Source organism: Vicia villosa, linkage group LG1 (assembly GCF_029867415.1).
Source record: "Vicia villosa cultivar HV-30 ecotype Madison, WI linkage group LG1, Vvil1.0, whole genome shotgun sequence".
NCBI lineage: Eukaryota > Viridiplantae > Streptophyta > Magnoliopsida > Fabales > Fabaceae > Vicia > Vicia villosa.
The window spans coordinates 162,465,202-162,486,004 of NC_081180.1; the positions used below are offsets into that span (position 1 = coordinate 162,465,202).

At 31.9% G+C, this 20,803-nt stretch overlaps 1 pseudogene; it reads left to right on the plus strand.

The window, feature by feature from the left end:
* The first annotated feature begins 5,095 nt into the window (after nucleotides 1-5,095).
* LOC131658535 (uncharacterized) lies at nucleotides 5,096-8,893 on the plus strand (annotated as a pseudogene).
* The last annotated feature ends 11,910 nt before the right edge of the window (nucleotides 8,894-20,803 follow it).

The following is a 20,803-nucleotide window of genomic DNA, read 5'->3' on the forward strand; positions in this document are numbered from 1 at the left end:
TAAAATGTTCGAAAGGTTTAAAATTTTATATCAAAAGTGTTTTTATATCTTATTAAAATTTTATATCATCTCATCCTCTCATTGTTTAAGGAATCATTCTTCTTTTATTTATTATAGCATGTTAATCTCATATCAGTTCAAACTTGTTGTTTCCCATTAAACCTAGTTCTTTGAATCTGAAAAATTTTAGGCTAGGTTACCATCAATAGTTATTAACTTTTCTAAAGGAAATAGTCTCATATTATATGATGTTTAATGGAATTTATTTTGAGTTAATTTTTTCTTTAAAGGATTGACTAAACTTTCATTAGTGCATATGTTACCCACTCTAAGAAATCAATTTGAGATTCAATCTCTAAATTATATGTTCTTAAAATATATTTTTAACATCTTAAATTTGTAATATGTTTCTTAATTTTTTTTCCAATAGTCGTGGTACTATCACGACATATCATAATAGGTGGCAACGAATTTTCCCCTCGAAAAGTCTATACTAGCCAACATCTTAACCAATTTGTTTCTTCATAAATTTTTTCTAGTTCTATAATCCCATACACCATAGAGGATTGTGCCAGTATTATGTGCTTCTTAGATTTTCAAAAGTTGGATTCTCTAGCAATGATAAATATGTAGCCACAAGTTGCTCTGTAATCGTCTAATAAGGTGTTTCATGCTCTCTAAAATGTGTCACATGTAATAGTGAAATTTCGACGGATGATCGATATAACGATATAGAGTCGGGTGGAATGGCGTGTGAACAGAAAGATTATGTATCTTTAACTTTCAGTAAAACAGTGTTTTATGACTATGATACCTAGGAGCGGGAATAGGTCAGTCGGCCTACAGGGGCCTATGGCCTAGCCTATATAAGGTCAGGCCAGGTCAGGCTTATTTAACAAAAAGATCAGGCTTAGGCTTTTTTAAAAGCCTATTTAATAAAATAGGTCGGGCTTAGGCTATTAAAAAAGCCTATGAAGCCTTATAGGCCGGCCTATATTTTCATGTATATTAAAAATAGGCTAAATAGATCGACCTATATTTGCATGCATATTAGAAAAAAGGCTTAATAGGCAAGCCTATATATGCATATATATTATAACAAAGGCTAAATAGGCCGACCTATATATGCATATATAGGACGATTTATAAGGTTTCTTAAATAATATGGATTAATTGAAAACCATAATAAAAGATAGGCTTTTAAATAGGCTTTCAGGCCAGGATTTTAAAAAGGTCATATCAAAAAAGAGAGCCTATTATAGGCCACGGGCTTTTCAATTTTATCATAGGCCAGGCCCAGACCTTATAAAGCCTAGCCTAGCCTAGCCTATTTCCACCCATTGACACCTAAGGATTTTGCACTACTACAAAACGCGTAAAAACAACGCCATGGTCACCATGGTTCTTCACTACAATGTGATAACATCTCTAAAATAAGGCCCTATCATATTATTTTTGTTTTCTGATTAAAAGTTAATTGTATATAACAACGGTTGAGCAGCCAACTGTGGTAAAACAATCAAGCTTTCATGGGTTCGAACCTCAGCGCCATCATATATATTATTCCTTTAATGTTAAGGTGTGTCTTTTCTTTTTTTTTCTTTTTATATAAAAATATAAAGGAATATGACTACGGTTGGTACGTTCCACCGTTGTGATATATTTATAATAAATAAATACTTATCAATATGGTTGGTAGACAATCATTGTGAAATAATTTACCCATATACAAGTGAATTAACTCTCACTTATTGACAGTAGCGTCGTTTTCTTCACAGTGAAACCCAAACACCCATTTTTTTCTCTTCTTCTTCGCCATTAGCCGTGAATCTTGTGCTTCATACGTTAAGGTATTCTTCTTCTTAAATCTTATTGTTAGATAGTTCCCCATTATCTCGTTTGTTGCATGTTGTTTTTGTTGATTAATTATTTTCATTTTTTCAGATTCGTCCTCACTACCTTATCAAAGACCATACTTTGGCTATGGTACATATTGTTTGTGTAGCTATGAAAAAAAGTACAAGAAGCATGAAGCTATAATGAAAACTTCGCTCACCTTGTATTTTTTTCATAGCTTCACAAATAAGATGTTTTTCATGGTTATTGTAGAACTCAACAAGAACAGCACATTTTAGTTAATGAAGAAATAACAGCGGTAACAAACTTCATCTTCATCTAGTTTGTGATACAATGAGAAGAAATATAAGAAGAAATAAGTTGTTGTGTAAGCTTCTTCCTCCTTATATTTCTTCTTCATTACTTCACAAACTAGATGAACTTCAGAATTGATTCCTATTCCACGATTAGTTTCAATAAAAGGTGTGTCCTGGAAATTTATAATAAATTTTGTTCATTGCTCACAAATTTATAATATCTGGTTCTGTTATATGCTGTTTGAGTTTATTATATAATATGTAGATGGCTTATTTTCCATACACCTCACTTAAAATACATTCATTTAAATTGACATAGATACTATAATCTGAAAATTAAATTTTATTTAAAAACCAACTTAAACAAACCATTATTTTCGGATTGCATGCATCTCATCGTTCATTTGATGTTCTTTTACATATAGATTATGGTAGAATGATCTGGCTCCTCAGATGCATCATTGTCTTAGATTATAATTAAGTTTCATTAACTAGAAGAATTTAACTATAATTGAAGACAACGATGTATCTAAGGAGTTAGACCAATAAATCACAATATATATATATATATATATATATATATATATATATATATATATATATATATATATATATATATATATATATGTAAAAGATCATGAAATGAACGATGAGACGCATGGAATCAGAAAACAATGGTTTGTTTAAGTTGGTTTTCAAGAATAGCTTAATTTTTAGATTATAGACTTCTTCATCAATTTGAAAGCTTGTATTTCTTTAGTGAAGTGTATGGAAAACAAGCAATCTACATATTATACAATAAACTCTGGGCACTTTTCACAACGGTTATATATTATAACCGTGATAAAAGGCCATTTATGATTTACATAAGTTTTGTTGATGGGTTTCGAATCCAGTACCTATGTGTAAGTATCACAACGGTTTATACTTATAACCGTTGTGATAACTGGCGCGCGTCCTGCCTTTCAATAACGGTTTTCAGACCATGATAGAAACAACGAACTTACAACCACACCCTACTTAACAACGATATGACCCGCATGATGGTACGCTTTTTCCAACTGTTGTGAAAGGGATTTTCCGTAGTAGTGTTGACTTTTACAGAATCATTACTCAGATACCAACTTGGGAATAACAAATTTAAACTAAATGACTTGATAGATTAGCTCTCAGCTTGTTCTTATTTATATTGAATATAATACGATAAGAATTTCATATTTAAAGGAGATAAATAAATACACAATCATTCCTAATGAATCCATATAAATCATAACAATTATATATAAATCATATCATATATCACATAAAACATATCAGATCTCAACACAAGATTAAAACTAAAAGGTGTTAAAATATTAGAATCATTTATGTGAATAGATAAAATAAATAGATTAAAATTATAATGGCTTAATTTCAAATTTGGTCTCTTTATTTTATTTTATTTCCGATTTTGGTTCCCCATTTTTAAAACCATGATTTTGGTCCACCTTTTATGTTTTATGTAGAAAAAGGACAAAAATAAGGGCTAATTTTGCAGAAAAATATGCAAAATAAGGGGACAAAAATTACACAAAAAACTTAAAAAGGGGACTAAAATAGTGGTTTTTTAAATAGTGGAATCAAAATTAAGAAAAAGACAAAATAAGGAGACTAAAATTGTAATTAAGCTCATTATAATTAAATCAAAAATTTTAAACATATCTTTTTTTCAAACAATTTTGTATAAAAGACTAATATTAAAATATAATATAACATAAATAACAAATTAAAAATATTTTTAAATAATCAAGTCAAAATAAATTGAAAATTTAAACGACGACATCTATAATTTGTTTTTTTTAATATATAATCATTTTATTTTGATTGTAAAAAAATGATTTTGTAAATTGTATTGAATAACTATTGTATTCTAACTATAATACATCAATTATTCAAAAATTTATATAAAAAAAATAAAACTAGTCTAATAACAATATAAGAAAGTTTTATACTACCATAATTACTTAATTATCCTAATTGCCCCATTTAAATTTCATTAATTTATGCCCTTACTCGTCATTTGCACTAATTAATCATTACTACACAATATTTAAATAAATAATCCTTAAAATAATAAATTTTAAACCATCTACTTTAATATATAAAAGTAATTACACCACTTAAATACCTCATCCGGAGATATAAACCGGATGTTTTATTTTTGTTTGAAACAATAAGCTACTCTAATAAAGTTGAAAGTTTACGCTATTCTTTGGGTTTTGATTATTGCTTTTCGATAAATCGTATTGGTAGAAGCGGTGGTATGGTTGTGTTTTGGCATGAACGTAAAAAATGCTCTATTCAAAATTACTCTAATAACCACATTGACATGTTGGTTGAAGATCCCATTCTAGGCAAACTGGTTTCTACGGCTTCCCCGAGAGCTCTCGTAGAAGGGACTCATGGAATTTAATCCGTAATCTAGCTGACAGTTCCAATCTACCTTGGTGTGTCATCGGCGACTTCAACGATATTTTATTCTCCAATGAAAAGAAAGGTAGAAATGAAAGGCCGAATTGGATGTTCTCAGGTTTTCGACATGCGATTCAGGATGCTGGTCTGATTGATATCCCGTTAGAAGGGTATTGTTTTACTTGGTTCAAAAGTCTTGGAACTCCCAGAGCAGTGGAAGAAAAATTAGACAGAGCAATGATGAATACGGAGTGGAGCGATTCTTTCCCTGGTGCGAAATTAGAGTGCTTGACAGCTGCCTCCTCAGATCACTATCCGGTTCTGCTAACTTGTATTCCCACGGTATAGCATAGTTCAGCCAGGACCTTCAAGTTTGAGAATGCTTGGCTTACTGAACCGGGTTTTACGGAGTTTGTGCGTGACAAATGGAACTACTGTGAGTATGCAGAAATTACTAAAAAGTTGGAAGTGTGTGGTACTGATATGATAAAATGGAGTCAAAAAATTGGCACAAAGTTAGAAAGGAAATTGATAGTATTTGCAAGAAGTTGGATAGAGCTCGGCAACATGTTTCGGAAGGGAATCTCAATTATTTTTCAGCCCTCAAGAAACGATTAATTTCTCTGCTGGTGAAAGATGATCTTTTTTGGAAGCAAAGAGCCAAAGCCCATTGGTACAAAGACGGTGATCCCAACACTCGATTTTTTCATGTCACAGCTACTGTTAGAAAAAAAGTAAATGCTATAAAGTCTCTTTTCAATGAGAATGGAGATGTTATTGAGTCTACTGAAGGGATGTGTCAAGTGGCTAGTGCTTATTTCAATGATTTATTCCAAAAAAAAAAGCAAGCTCTCGGGATCGAGTTCTACAAGCTATTGATACTTTAATTTCAGAAGAAGACAATGACATGCTTACTGCTGGATTTTCTTTGAACGAATTTAGAGATGCTATTTTCTCGATGCAAGCTGACAAGAGTCCGGGTCCCGACGGTTTTAATCCTGGATTTTATCATCACTTTTGGGATACTTGTGGCACTGATATATTTCAAGCAGCGTGTGTTTGGCTCGAAACAGGTTCTTTTCCGCAAAGTCTTAATAAAACTAACATCACTCTCATTCCGAAAGGAGATACCCAAACCACTATGAAGGATTGGCGCCCGATTGCTTTGTGCAATGTTCTTTATAAAGTTATAGCGAAAGTTCTTGCTAATCGACTCAAGAAGATCTTAGGTAAATGCATCTCAGATAATCAGTCAGCTTTTGTACCCGAAAGGTCTATTCTGGATAATGTTATGGCTGCTATTGAAGTGATTCATCATATGAAGACCAAAACTAGAGGTAGAGTTGGAGAGATAGCTCTTAAGCTTGATATTAGTAAAGCCTACGATAGAATCGACTGGGATTACTTAAAGGATATCCTTATCACTATGGGTTTTTGCCAAAAATGGGTTGGGTGGATGATGCTTTGTGTTAGTACGGTGGAGTATTCAGTGAGTATGAATGGCAACATGATCGGGCCGATAGTCCCCGGGCGTGGGTTGAGGCAAGGAGATCCTTTATCTCCGTATTTATTTATTCTTTGTGCGGAAGGTCTTACTGCTCTTATCAGGAAAGCAGAAAATAGAGGTGATATCCATGGTGTTAAAATTTGCAGAAATGCCCCTATTATTTCACATCTTCTGTTCGTCGATGATTGTTTCCTCTTCTTCAGAGCTAATACTGCAGAAACTAATGTCATGAAGGATATTCTTGCTACTTATGAGGAAGCATCAGGTCAAGCTATTAACTTCCAAAAATCTGAATTTTACTGTAGTAGGAATGTAAACTCTGATAGTCGGCTAGAGTTGGCTACGTGTTTAGGGGTTCAACAGGTTCTGGGTACCGGTAATTATCTTGGTATTCCTTCCATGATTGGTAGAAGTAGGAAATCAGCTCTTAGATTCATTAAAGACAGAATTTGGAGGAAAATTAATTCTTGGAGTAGTAGAAGTTTGTCACAAGCAGGGAGAGAAACCATGATCAAATTTGTTCTTCAATCTATTCCGACTTATATTATGAGCTTGTTCCTTATTCCCTCCTCCTTAATTGATGAGATCGAGAAGATGATGAACTCCTTCTGGTGGGGTCATAAAAGAGATAGAGCCAAAGGTATACATTGGCTTTCCTGGGATCAATTATCTGTGCCAAAAGTTGATGGGGTTATGGGTTTCAAGAATTTGAATGCTTTTAATCTCACTATGCTAAGTAAGCAAGCTTGGAGACTTACGACCAATACAGATTCTATGGTTTCCCGTCTCTACAAAGCCAGGTATTTTCCGAATAGCGATTATCTAAGTTCTAATATTGGTCATAATCCAAGTTATGTGTGGCGTAGCATCTGGAGTTCCAAGTTTGTGATTAAGGGAGGTTTAAAATGGAGTATAGGGTCAGGAGAGAATATTTCGGTTTGGGATCATTATTGGTTGGTTGATGGTTCTTCATTAAGTAATCCTTGGCCGAATAACATGGTGGTGGATAATCTTAAAGTCTCGGACTTGATGACTCATAATGGTAAAGATTGGAAACACGGTTTGATTAATGCGCTTGTTGGAGAAGAGTCAGCTCAAAAGATACAAAACACTCCTCTCTTTACGGCGGTTCATAATGATAAATTGTTTTGGAAGCATGAGTCCAATAGTAAGTTCTCGGTTCGAAGTGCTTATAGGTATTGTATTAATGATGCTATTGATACCTCTCACCTAAGAATTAAGGAGAGCTGGAATTTGTTATCGAACATCAAGGCCCCACCCAGAGTTAAGAATTTTCTGTGGCGTCTGTGTAGAGACTGTGTGCCTACTCGAAGGAGATTGTTGGATAAAGGTGTTAATTGTCCCTCTAATTGTGTTGCGTGTAGGGATGGCGAAGAGAATAGTTTTCACCTTTTCATCCAATGTTCTAAAAGCATAGAGTGTTGGAAAAGAGTGGGTTTGTGGCCTTTGTTGCAGCGGATTAGTAGTACTGGAGAGTTATTTGCGTCTGTGATTTTCTCCTTTTTGCAGGTTTCCAATCAAGACCAAAAAGCGATTTTCTCATTTACCTTATGAAGTATCTGGAAAGGGAGAAATAATCAGGTTTAGAATCAGGTGGAAGACTCTCCGACGCTTATCTGTCAGCGGGCAAATCAGTTGTTGACAGATTGGAAAGAGGCCCAGAAATATCGCCTCAATAATGAGATTATTAATTCCCCGCCAGCTATTATCAGATGGGAAAAACCGCAGAGGGGCAGATTTAAGTGCAATATTGATGCCGCTTTTTCTCATAATAAGGTTGGTTTTGGTGCCTGTATTAGAGATGAATTGGGTAATTTCATTGTAGCTCGAACTGAATGGTTTTCTCCTTGCACCGATGTTGTTATTGGCGAGGCTCTAGGCCTTCTGAAAGCTGTTAACTGGGTCCATGAAATGGGGTGCGACAATATGGATTTTGAATTAGATGCTAAGCGGGTTGTGGATAGTGTGACCACTCCGAGACCTAATGACTCGGATCTAGGAGCTATTACGGGAGAATGTAACCGGTTGATGGCCCTTTTCTTTAGGAACTCTCATGTTAAGTTCGTTAGAAGACAAGCTAATGAGGTTGCTCACGCTCTTGCACGGGTGGCTCCATTTATGGCTAGTTTTCATAATTTTTATGATATTCCAACATGTATTCAGAATATTATTATTAATGAAATGAGTTAATCAAAAAAAAACCAATTTAATTGCAGCAGCCCTAATTATGATTAATCTTGGTAACCCTAACACGTTTCATTCTCTAAAAAAGGCATGCTTTTGCATTCCCAAGCATGGAAAATTACATTGCTTTTAATCTCAATCCCTCCCAATACCTTCCCTCCATTTATAAAAGAATGTTCCTTCAACAGAACTCTTCTCATCATGAAGAATTGTCAAGGTCTTTTTTAAAGTTTTTTTCATCTTCCTTCCATCATCGGTTCATTTCTATGGTTGATCATACACGCCTGCAAATCCAAATCGCAAGTGATATGCACAACAATTTTCATCTCGCACTCAACAACAACTCACAACAGGCCCTAAAAGCAGAGGAAGCATAAAAGATCTTACTCGAAAGCAGACATAGGTGGAGCTTTCATCACTTAGTAGCCTTCCGTTGTTAGATTTTTTCCTTTATTTTCCTTATTGTATATTCCGTTTGTGGTTGTAGTTTGTAAATAGTTTTAAATTGGTGAAATTCGGGTATTGGGATATGGTCGGGAAAAGGGTTCTAGTTTGTTTGCTTTTACTAATTCCTTGATTGTTTGGTTGTTTGTGTGAATCTTAATCATTCTGGTTTCCGTTCACCTTCGAATTTGTGATTGCTAGGACTTTGTTACGCTGCTTGGATGATAGATCGAGCGAGAAAGAAGAGAGGTAAAAGGGTTTCAGTTTTCTCGATTTTTCTGCTATGTTGTTTGGACGATAGATCAAAGACAAAGATGAGAGAGCAATGGAAACGTTGATGAGAGAGAAGCATAGGAGGAGAGAGGACATTATTATTTTCCTCTTTTAATGTTTTTTTTGGAATATTAAATGAAAGAATAGTGTGGTATTGAAAATTGTTAATTGTTAATTGAGGATTTTTTTTGCCTTTCTAAGAAAAAATTTGAATTCAAGACATCAAATTTTGTGTCTTTCTATTTTATTTGTTGATTTAATTTAATTTTGATTTATGTTTCTCCATGATTTGAAAATAAATGAGATTAAATGAAAAATTAATGAAAATTATTATGAACCAAATATAATAATATATATTTATTATCATTTCTTTTCATAAATGTTTAATTACTATTTTTTTTTAATAGTTGAAAACAGTAACAAGATCAAATTTTTTGGGCAGCACGTGTTTAAAATAGGTTAATTTTCCCTATAAATAAACTAAAACACAAATATTTTTAAATGATATTTTATAAAATATATTTTAAATATTTTAACCTTTTTGTTATAGGTTTTAAATTAATATATATGAATATAAAGACATTTTGAATAAATTTTTTATATAAAACATTTTTAAAATGTATCTTTCGAAATAATTATGTTATTTTATCATATAATAAATCAAAATTAATCTTTATATTTAAATTATGTTATTTTATCTTAATATTTGAACACACGGGTAAATGATTACTTAATTATTTCATTATAACATACATTTTGACGGATCGATACTACTTAATTTGTATATATTTATTTTGTTTAATATATTTTATTACATTTTCAACTTACCCAAACTATTGGTTTGTATATTTTTTTATATAATTTTCTTAATCATCAATATACTATATTTATTTACTATTTATAACCATATTACGCAACCCGTGCCTCACAGATAAATGACAATTTAATTATTTTATTTATTGTATTTTTTATTATTTTTAATATTTTTAACTACACTGAGAAATCCGTGCGAACGCCAAAAATCAATATTTGTTTGTTAATAACTCCAAAAATCCAAATAAAGTGTTCACATTAAAAAGTATAATAAATAAAATTGTTATATTTGTTTGTTAATAACTCATAAAAGCATATATAGGGTATGTTTGATATATATTTATTTTTGTAAAAAAAAAAAAAACATATCCTCTTAGACATTATTATAATTAAATCATTATTTATTAGATTAAATTAATATATATAATAAAAAGAAGAGTTATTTTATGGTTTTAAAATAGAAGCCAGAGATTCGTTATAAAATTTAATTGTGTTTAAATTTATTTGCTATTATATGATAAAATCATATAATATCAATAAAATCCATAAATTTACCATACAGAAGAATTTAAAAATTATAGACATGCCCGACGGGCCGAACCTATTTTTTTGACGGGCCGACAAAATATCTACTTAAATTGAACATATATTAGAGATCATATGTTTAATGACTTCTGAATTACTATAGCATATAACTTCTAAATTACTACACAAATTTAATAAACATAATATTATTCAATTCTTTAAATCAAATTAAATTATTAAACCAATATGTTTTTTTTATAATATGTTTTATGTTATAATATTTGTTAATGGGAATTATAAAATTAAAATTATAGGCATGTCCGACGGGATATATATTTAGTTTAACTGAAATTATATTTTGACAAGTACTACAACTTGATAAATTAAATTAATATTTATATCACAATCAACATTGAAATCTTTTTTTCTGTTAATATATACACTTTTTAGCCATAACTATTTAATATTTATATTGACTAGCAAACGCACGAGTCCTTTCCAAGATTACAAAATAGTTAATGATCGAAAAACAGAGATAATAAATACTTTTTAGAAGAAGATAAGTGAAGTGAATTGTGTTTCAAGAGCAGACAACTGAATTGCATTTCAAAAATTTAAAATAAATTTAATTTGATTTTTTAAGATTATTTTTTAATTTTTAAAATTCAAAAATAATAAAAAGTTGTTTGATATGTTAATTTTGTCAAACTATTTTTGAAAATTATTCTCTATTTAAGTATTGTGAAAACTAAAATATTAAAATAGATTTTAGAGGTTTTATTTTTTGGTTTTTAATTTTAAAAATTAGAATGAGAACAAAATAAGAAAAGGTAATATATATATATATATATATATATATATATATATATATATATATATATATATATATATATATATATATATATATATATATATATATATATATATATATATTTCATTAATGATAAGTTTGAAATATTGTATAATTTTAAAATAATTTTTATAAGTAAAATTACTAAACATATTTTTCATTATTTTTAAACTATTTTTTTAAAATTGATTTACAAAAACAATTTTTAAAAACTAAAAACTAAAGGTTCGTTTCTTTAACTTTTTTTTAAAGTATTTTATAGTATTACATATATTTATTGGAAAAATATTTTCATTTTTAAAAAAATTCAAATAAAAAATTGATTTAAATTATTATTTTAAATATTTTATCATTTTATTATAACTTTTTTTAGATATTACAATATAAAAAAATCACTTAAATTTGAAGTTATTTTAAATATATTTGGCTGGTTTTTCTCATTTTGCCTTGTTCATCTCTTCCCTGCAGGACATTTTGAATTTCATGGATGAGAATTATCCCCCTCAATCTAAAGACATTATTCTTGTGGCCTGTTTGTTAATTGTTGCTGAGATTTGGAGAGCGAGAAATAACTGCAGATTTTTGGATAATGTTATTAATTGGAAGTCTTGTATTGCGTCGGTTATTTCCAAAGTCTTTTGAGCGAGTAAGCGTATTAAGCATGGAATGCAGGTGAATATGCATGACTTTATCCTTTTTAAAGCTTTCAACATCTTAATCAAGCTTCTTCCGCCTTTGAGATGTATTGAGGTTCTTTGGTCTCGTCCCTTGAGGTTTTGGTTCAAGGGTAACACGCATAGGGCTGTTGTTTTTAGGGACTTTCGCAGCAATCATATTGGTAGTTTTGCTTGCTTCCTGGGCTTTGGGAATGGGTTTTTTGCCGAGCTTATGGGACTATTTATGCTATGGAGTATGTGAATTCTATGAATTGGTCTTACTTTTGGTTGGAGTCGGATTCTAAATTAGTGGTAGCGGCGGTTTCAAAACCTTCTTTGGTTCCTTGGACTATTAGATATAGATGGAATAGATGTTTGCTAGGCGTTTTGTCTAGGAATTTTTGTATATCTCACATATATAGAGAGAGGGTAACAAATGTGCAGATAGATTAGCTAATATAGGTCTAATTTTAGATTTTTTTTTTTTGTGGGATAATGTTCATACCAATGTTTTGGTGGACTTCAATAGAAACTTGCATGACTTTCCTAACTTTCGAATAATTTTTTCTTGAGGTTTTGGCCTAGTCCTCCTCTTCTGTTTCTTTTATCTTAATACAGGGCTTCGATCTACTTTTGATATATATATATATATATATATATATATATATATATATATATATATATATATATATATATATATTATAAAAATTATTTTTTAGATATATATTTCTTTTAAAATTGTGATTTTAAATATGTTTTAAACTCCAATAATATATATTTATTTTATATTATGTTAAAACTAATTTTTTTAATTTATAAAAATGAATGTAAAATATTTTATAATATTTTAATTTAGATTATTTTTTAATTATAAAAATATTTATTTTTAAATAAAATAAAATAAACGGAGCCTAAAATTCATTTAAAAAAGTCTTAATCTCGAGTATCAATGAGTATCAGGTTTTTACACGCTTGTGCATAACAGTCAGTTGGAAGTGGCAAATCAACGGAACAAGATGAAGTAACATGTCTTTAAAAGACAAAACATCACAAAGAAAAATATCATTTGGTTACTATCATGGCACATGACATGTCTTCAAAAAGACCGTTCTTGTGACCCCCATTTCATTCAGAAATCTCTTTTGTGTTACATTTGCTCGTGCAGCACATTAGAAAATCTATTAAAATACTGTTTTCAAATTATTATATTCCAAGACTTTGTTGAGTATTTTTAATAATGGACTCTTTGAATTCAGAAAGTTAAATGATTTGAATGAGGTTAGTTGGACTAGTTCAAGTGGAGAAAGTCCTACCGCATGTTATAAACAGAAACTAGGATGTTATCAAACACAAGAGAAACAACCTCCTTGCTACCGAGGTTAGGTGGGAAAATGAGAGTGAAAATTGTTAGAGATATAATTCAAGTTAGTTATTTGGTTAGAAAGTTAAGAGTTTAAGTCTAAAGTAGTTAGGATTAGAGTTTGTTATGTTAGTTACTTAGTATACAAGTCATTTAGTTGTATATAAATACATGTTCAGTATCTATTATCACCTTCAATAATGGTAATTTTTATTCTTCATTCTCTATCTCTTTCTCTCCTCACTAAAAGTGTCTCATGCGTTAACAAATTGGTATTTAGAGCTTCCGATTAGTTTATTGATCGTGTTTTTAAGAACTGCACATCGGTTGTTGTGTTTTCCAGGGATCGTGAATCGCTTTTGTTGCAGAGATGAATGATGGCAACAACTCTCAATTCTCTTCCAAATCTTGATGGCAATAATTGGATTCGATGGAGCAAGCAAAGGAAATTCTTGTTCGGTTTCCATGAAACCCTTGAAGTTGTCATCAATGGCGTTCCTGAACTTGTTGACAATGCAAGTGATGCTCAGAGAGTCAGTCACAAGGATGCCAAGAAGAAAGACTGAAAGGTTGCGTTTTGATAGAGTGAATTCAGCAACTATATAATTCTAGATCTAGGGTTTTCTAAGGACAAACATAAACAAATTTGCAACAACAATAAAAGAAAAGATTTATGATAATTCTCTAATTTTCTTCAAGATGCAAGAGTCTTTAAATACAAGGAGGAAAACAACCCTAATGGGGTGTCTAACATAGGGCCTAGCCCAATAAAGAAAACACAATAAAACTTAAGAAAATTATTTAATTTGTGATAAATCCTTGCAGTCATTTGGGTTTGTTTCTAATTCTATTGGGCCTAGTAACACATTTTGTATTCATTCGGTGGTAGATGCGGTGAATTTTGATCAGATTTCTCTCCCGTTAAATCGGTGAAGGAGGCATGGGATATTATTTTCAAGTATTATAAAGGAGGAAGGAGGTAGAAGGTTAAAATTGTCAATTTACAGACACTGAGAAGGAAGTGTGAATTACTGCATATGAGAGAAGAAGGAAATATTGCACACTATGTCTCGAAAGTGCGGAATCTTGTTCATCTCATAAAAGGTTATGGTGAAACCCTAACAGATAAGATGATAGTTGAGAAGGTAATGCATATGTTGACCTCTCGCTTTAATCGTGTTATCGTAGATATTAAACAATCCAACAATCTTGAACCCCTAAAAGTAAAAGATACGGTTGGTTTGTTGGAGGTACATGAGATGAGGATTGTCAAAAGGAAAGGGGTTTAAGATTCAATATAAGCACTATAGGCTCAAACGTGGAAGAAGCATGATGGCTCCAACAAATTCAAAGACAAATGAGACAAGACTAAAGCAATCACTCTTGGTCGAACCCTCACAAGCATAAGGTTGACGATAGGACTTATGAATCCTCAAAAAGAGGAAAGGGAAACTCCTATTAGAAAGACAGAGAAGAGAAAAAAGGTGTGCAGTGTTTTAACTGTGAAAAGTGGGGTCATTTGGTCAAGCATTTTTGGCACAAGAAAGACAAGGGAGCGACAAAAGGCAAGGACGAAGGAGTGAACTTTGCACACCATTATCTTGAGGATTCTGAAGATATGATGGTTATGGGTATAGTTGCAGATTAGCATGTCGACACCAAGAACTGGTTCCTCGCCACAGGCTGCTCGAATCATATGACTTGCCAAAGAATGTGGTTAGCATTTTCGACGAGTCGAGGAAGAGAAAGTCAAACTTGCTAATAATAGCTCGTTGTAAGAAGGTACTAGCGACATAGTTATTTAAAGGAGCAATTGAGCAAAAGCTATGATCAAAGATGTACTCTATATACCTAAAATTGAGGGCAATTTTCTTAGTGTTGGACAGTTAGTCGAAAAAGGTTTCTCAGTGGTTATAAAAGAGAGAGCCTTGGAACTTTTCGACACTCAGAATAATTTGGTCTTGAAATCTCCATGATTGAATAATAGGACATTTAAGACCATGATCAATTCGACTCAGGTACAATTCCTAAAAACAATTGTCAATCACAAGAAGTGTTTGGCCATCTAAACTTTAGGTCACTCGAGATATGGTAACACGTATACCAAGTCTTGTGATGCCCAACAAACTCTATGAAGGTTGTTTAGTAGGGAAGTAATCCAGAAAGTCTTTTATTTTGACTATGCCAATGAGATTCTCTTACATACTAGAAGTATTACATCCAAATGTATGTGGCCCTTTTAAGGATCATACCATTGGTGGAAACATGTATTTTGTCTCATTTTTCTATGATTATAGACGAAATCCTTGGATCTATGTGATCAAGTGAAAGGATAAAGTATTTGAAATCTTTAATAGACTCGGGATGTTTTTCGAAAACCAGAGTGAAAAGAAGATCAAGGTTCTGCGAATAAATGGAGGTGACGAATACACATCCAAGATGTTTGAATAATTTTGTGCAGAATATGGTATTGATCATGAGATAACTACTCCTTATACTCCTCAACATAATGGAATAGCATAAAGAAGAAACAAGACCATATTGGATATGGCGACATGCGTGCTGAAATAGAAGAATCTGCCTAAATCCTAATGGGATGAAGCAGTCACCACTGCTGTTTATATTAGGAACAGGAACTCTACCAAAAAAATTGAAGAAAAAGGTTTTTGGAAAAGTTTAGAGTGGAAAACAACCATCAGGGCGTCATCTGAAGGTGTTTGGCTCTATTTGTTACAAGCATGTCCCTGATGCAAGAAGAATAAAGCTTGATGACAAATGTGAACCTACGATTCTGGTAGGATATTATAAAACTAGAGCATACAGGCTATTTAATCCAATTAATGAAAAGATATTGATGATTTGAAATATTGTGATTGATTTAAATTTTGCCTGGGATTGGAATTCTGGTGATGCAATTAACAAGCCTTTGATGAGTTGTGGCGTCGACAAAGAAATTCTAGTCGATGACACTCTTGTCAAAGTGGAAGTCGAAATAGTTATTGACATAGGGATTTGACAATCAAGTCTTACCTAAAAATAGATTACCTATGTCTATATTAAATCACTTTTCCGTTTCCATGTCCTCGTGCTTGAGAGACTGTGTATGTGAGTGATTTAATTGGGCCCTAGAAAGGGCAGTGCATAAAGACATAAGCTAAGTCAACTACATCAATGTTGGACGAGCTTCCATCCTAATTGTCCAATGGGTTGGGCCTTCCGAAGAAAGTCGCTCAATAAGCCAAGATCTTAAACCTATGATATGCATCACTTATCACATGTAGCTTATGACATGTGTGAGGATAACGATTTAGGGGAATTATTCAATAAGGAAACTATATCCTCACAATCCAAAGGGGGGGCGGTCTCCTTTGTCCCTCATTTTTTATGATGGGCCGAGGGAAAATGTTAGTTGGTTCTCTAACTCAGGCCCAAGGAGATTAGTATATATACCCTACTTCTAGAAAAGGGAAGGGGTCTCTAATTAACAAAAAAAACATATCCTCTTATAACCCTATATAAGTATACCCACAACAAACCACAAACCCTTCATTGTATTTTCTTAGCAGCTACAAGAATCATCAAAGAAGAAAAAGATTGAAGAAAATCAAAAAGCGAGAAGGTTTTGATATTTGGCGTAAGAAATGAAAACATGTTAGAAGAAATAGATTGTGTTAGAGAAAAACAAATTATTTTAATTTAAAACTTTGTTAGACATTCTTTGTTGATGTCGATAAATATGGGGAGAAACCTCAAAAAAGAAAGGCATCCTTAAACAAATCAACTGAAGATCACGTGAAATGCATATATATATATATATATATATATATATATATATATATATATATATATATATATATATATATATTTATATATATATATATATTTACACACACACACACATCAACAAAGATAAAGAGAGTCAACTTAAGGAACATGAAATGCATAAATAAATTTAAAGCTTTATCGTCAACAAAGATGAGGAAGATCAACTTAAGAAACGTGAAATGCAAAAAAAAATCTAAATTTTGACATCAATAAAGATGAAAAAGGTTGTCAAAGACTTTCGCTCAGTTAATTAGTCTCAAAGTTGGATGTTGTCATCCGTAGGAAGAAGTATGATCTTATTTCCTGATTAAATATGCCTATATGTGATTATTTTTTGTTTTTATCAAGTAACTCATCCCTTTCATTTTAAATAAGTTGTTTTAATCATTTTTGCTCTTTGTTCTCTATCTTCTTTTCATCTTTGATTATTTGTTTCCCTTTTAGATAATGGAAAAGGGGGGAGAATATAATCTCAGGGGGAGTATACTCCAATCCTTTTTTTTCTTAACCTCTCTTGTAAGTCACCTCAATGTGAGATACTTTGTCATCATCAAAAGGGAGATAATGTAGTTCTATGTGCTTAATAAGTATAATAGGTTAAATAATGACAAAAGAAATCCTAACAAAAATATCATGAACATCATCAAGGGAAGAAAATTAAAAAGCGATAAGGTTGTGATATGTTGCACACGAGAATAAATTGTTAATATCAACATCAAAGTGAACTAAAGATGTGAAAGCTCATTTGTTCTTGCACTTAAGGATTCCGGTATTTCTGAAAAGTTGTATGTAAAATAAGAAAGAGTACGTCTTGAAGTACTAAGGCAATGTACTCGCTCAATTAAAATTATTTTCAAAATATTTTCGTTTGTCAAAACCTTCTTAAAATTTATTTTGGACAATGTCTAACTGATTACGAATGTTGATTAATTAATTATACAACGAGACCTCGGCCTATAATCAATTATGGATCATGTCAATTTTATTATGAAATAAATCGCTCTATAATTGATTAGGGATTGTTTCATCAAACCTTTTCTTTTTTATTTAGGTATAATTAAAAAGGATGTTTGTCTAATCAATTAGAACAATGGTCTAATCGATTAAAGAGCGGATCCGATCCAAAAATCTTTTCTTTTTTAGCCAAAAATTTTATTCTTTATAAAGGAGCCTTATGCACTCTTCCAATGCACAAAAATTATATTGTATATCCTTTTCTTCTACTCGCTCTCTTTCCAAAATCAGTATTATTCACTACACATTCTCATAGTGTTGAAAGATGTGAAAATCTTATCTCGAGAGTTGTGTGTTTATGTTGATGTGCTTAATTTATTTATTCAAGAGCTTAGTTCTCTTGTTCATTTGTAATTGACTTAGAGGTGTCAAGCTAAACCCTTAAAAATCCTGGTGTAAGGAATGTTGTTAGCTAAACCTTAAAAAAGCATGGTGTAAAGAAGGTTGTTAGGATGAACCTATGTAAAAGCTCAAGTTGTTTATAGTGGAAATATCAAGAGGAAACTCTTGAGGATTGGGGTAGGACGTGTGGTTTAAGGCTAAATCATTATAATCTTTGATGTGATTGCTCTAACTTTATGTCTTTTATTTATTTACCACTACCTAATTCTCTACTTCTATCATTTTCATAAAATCAATTAACTTAAAATCACTTGTTCATAAAAGAGTTTTGAAATTCAAATATCACAATTCAACCCTCCCCCTTGTGTTTGAATTCTGGTATACAAAAAGTGACATTAGATTCTAACTCATGCTATAGGATTAATCATCTCATGATGTAACAATGACTTCGACAATTCACTAAACAGGAATATCCTCTTTCAGTGGAGATGGGTATGCTTATTGGAAAAAGAAAATGGGAACTTTTATATAGGGGATGGATTATGATATCTGGACTTCTGTAAATAAAATGGTCCTTTTTTCTCACACTTCTTGTTGATGGTATTGTAGAAAACAAAGCTAGAGAAATCTGGACCAAAGAGAATAAGGAAAAGGTGCAGCACGATTTGAAAGCAAAATTATAATCACTATATATCTTGGTAAGGATGATTTATTTCGTGTCTCTCACTGTGAATCTGCTAAAAATGTGGGACACTCTCTAACTTATCCATGAACGTCTAACCAAGGTAAAAATATATATATAGGGATATAGTGAACACATTACCCATGAGTACGAATTGTTTAAAATGAAACCTGCGGAAAATATTCAAGACATAGAAAACGTTTAATTCATATTATGAATCATATGAGAATTTTGGGAAAAAACCTTTCTAAATAAGAATTTGATTAACAAAGTTCTTACATGCCTTAATTGCAACTACAAACCTAAATTCATTGTGATTTATGAATCTAACAATTTATCTTGTGTTTATTTGGCTACCTTCTATGGAAAATTGTAGGAACATGAAATGGAACTAAGAAGACTAGTTGATAATGAAGAAAGCGACAAAAAGAAGAAGAAAATGATTGCCCTAAAATTTATAGAGGTCAAAGACATGGAGTCAGAAGATAAATATATCCAAAGTGAAAGTGATGAAGACATGAAACTCATATTTTTTTAAAATCATGAAATTCCTAAGGCACAAAAAATTAACTCCAAATTTTTAGAAGTGAAGTAAAGAAAGATCAATTTTCATTTCAACTTGATTCCATTGCAGAAAGAAAGAACACATAAATTCATAATGTCCCTAGAACCAAAGGAAATCTAAAATATACAAAATATCACAAAAATGTTCAGAGATAGATTAAATTGCATGGGAGGAATACAAAATGGATTCCTCCGATGAATCTGAAAAGAAGGAAGAAACCCACCAAGGTCCCATGAAAAACCACAAAGTTGTATAGTTAGTTGGCTTCTTTAGTCATGAAGGTTGGCTTGTATTTTTTTGCCTCATACATAGGTATCTGGTTGTAGCTGAAGTATGTTTCCATGAATAACAATAGCTTGTAACTAGCTGAATTATCTACTAGCTTGTTTATGTGTGGATAGAAATATGTATGGAAGGTCTGGTTGAGAATGGTGTAATCGACGCACATTCACCACTTCCCCAAAGCTTTTTTGACCATTACAACATTGGACATCCATTAAGTATACCTTACTTCATAGATAAAGTTGGCGTCCAATAGGCACTAGATTCTCTTTATGGTTAGTCCAGCCTTCTAATGAGATTGTTGCCTTCTTCATTGAGCCACATAGCAGATATTGGGGTTAATGTTCAATCGGTGGCATGCCACACTAGGGTCAATGTCATACATCTCGTATGGAGAAACTGTAAAGAGGTCGGCATTAGCTTTAAGACACTCAATGAGCTATTCCATCACAACGGACAGTAACTTAGCCCATATACTAGCTAATTGTGCTAAACGATTTCAAAATAGCCGTCTAAAACCGGCCTTAAGGTTCTCACCTTGACTTTTATCGTTGGGCTGAGTTTTTTTCATAGCATTTTGTCTTCTTACACGTTGAAGTTGATCATATTAATAACTTGACAAGTCTTCTTCCTTTTTCTCTCAGAAGAGACGGTGCTTGCAATGGAGTTTTTTAGTATTGTTTCATGTACAAGGTGAGCTCCATAAAGGTCGACTGAAACGACAATCGGATTGCATGCGTCATTGTGATATTTCATCTTCCAGTGGATCAGAGAGACTAGTGTATCTAATTCTGCGGGGAACGACCTCCCAAGGATGCGTCGTTTTCATTACGGATCACAAGGAAATGCACATTCA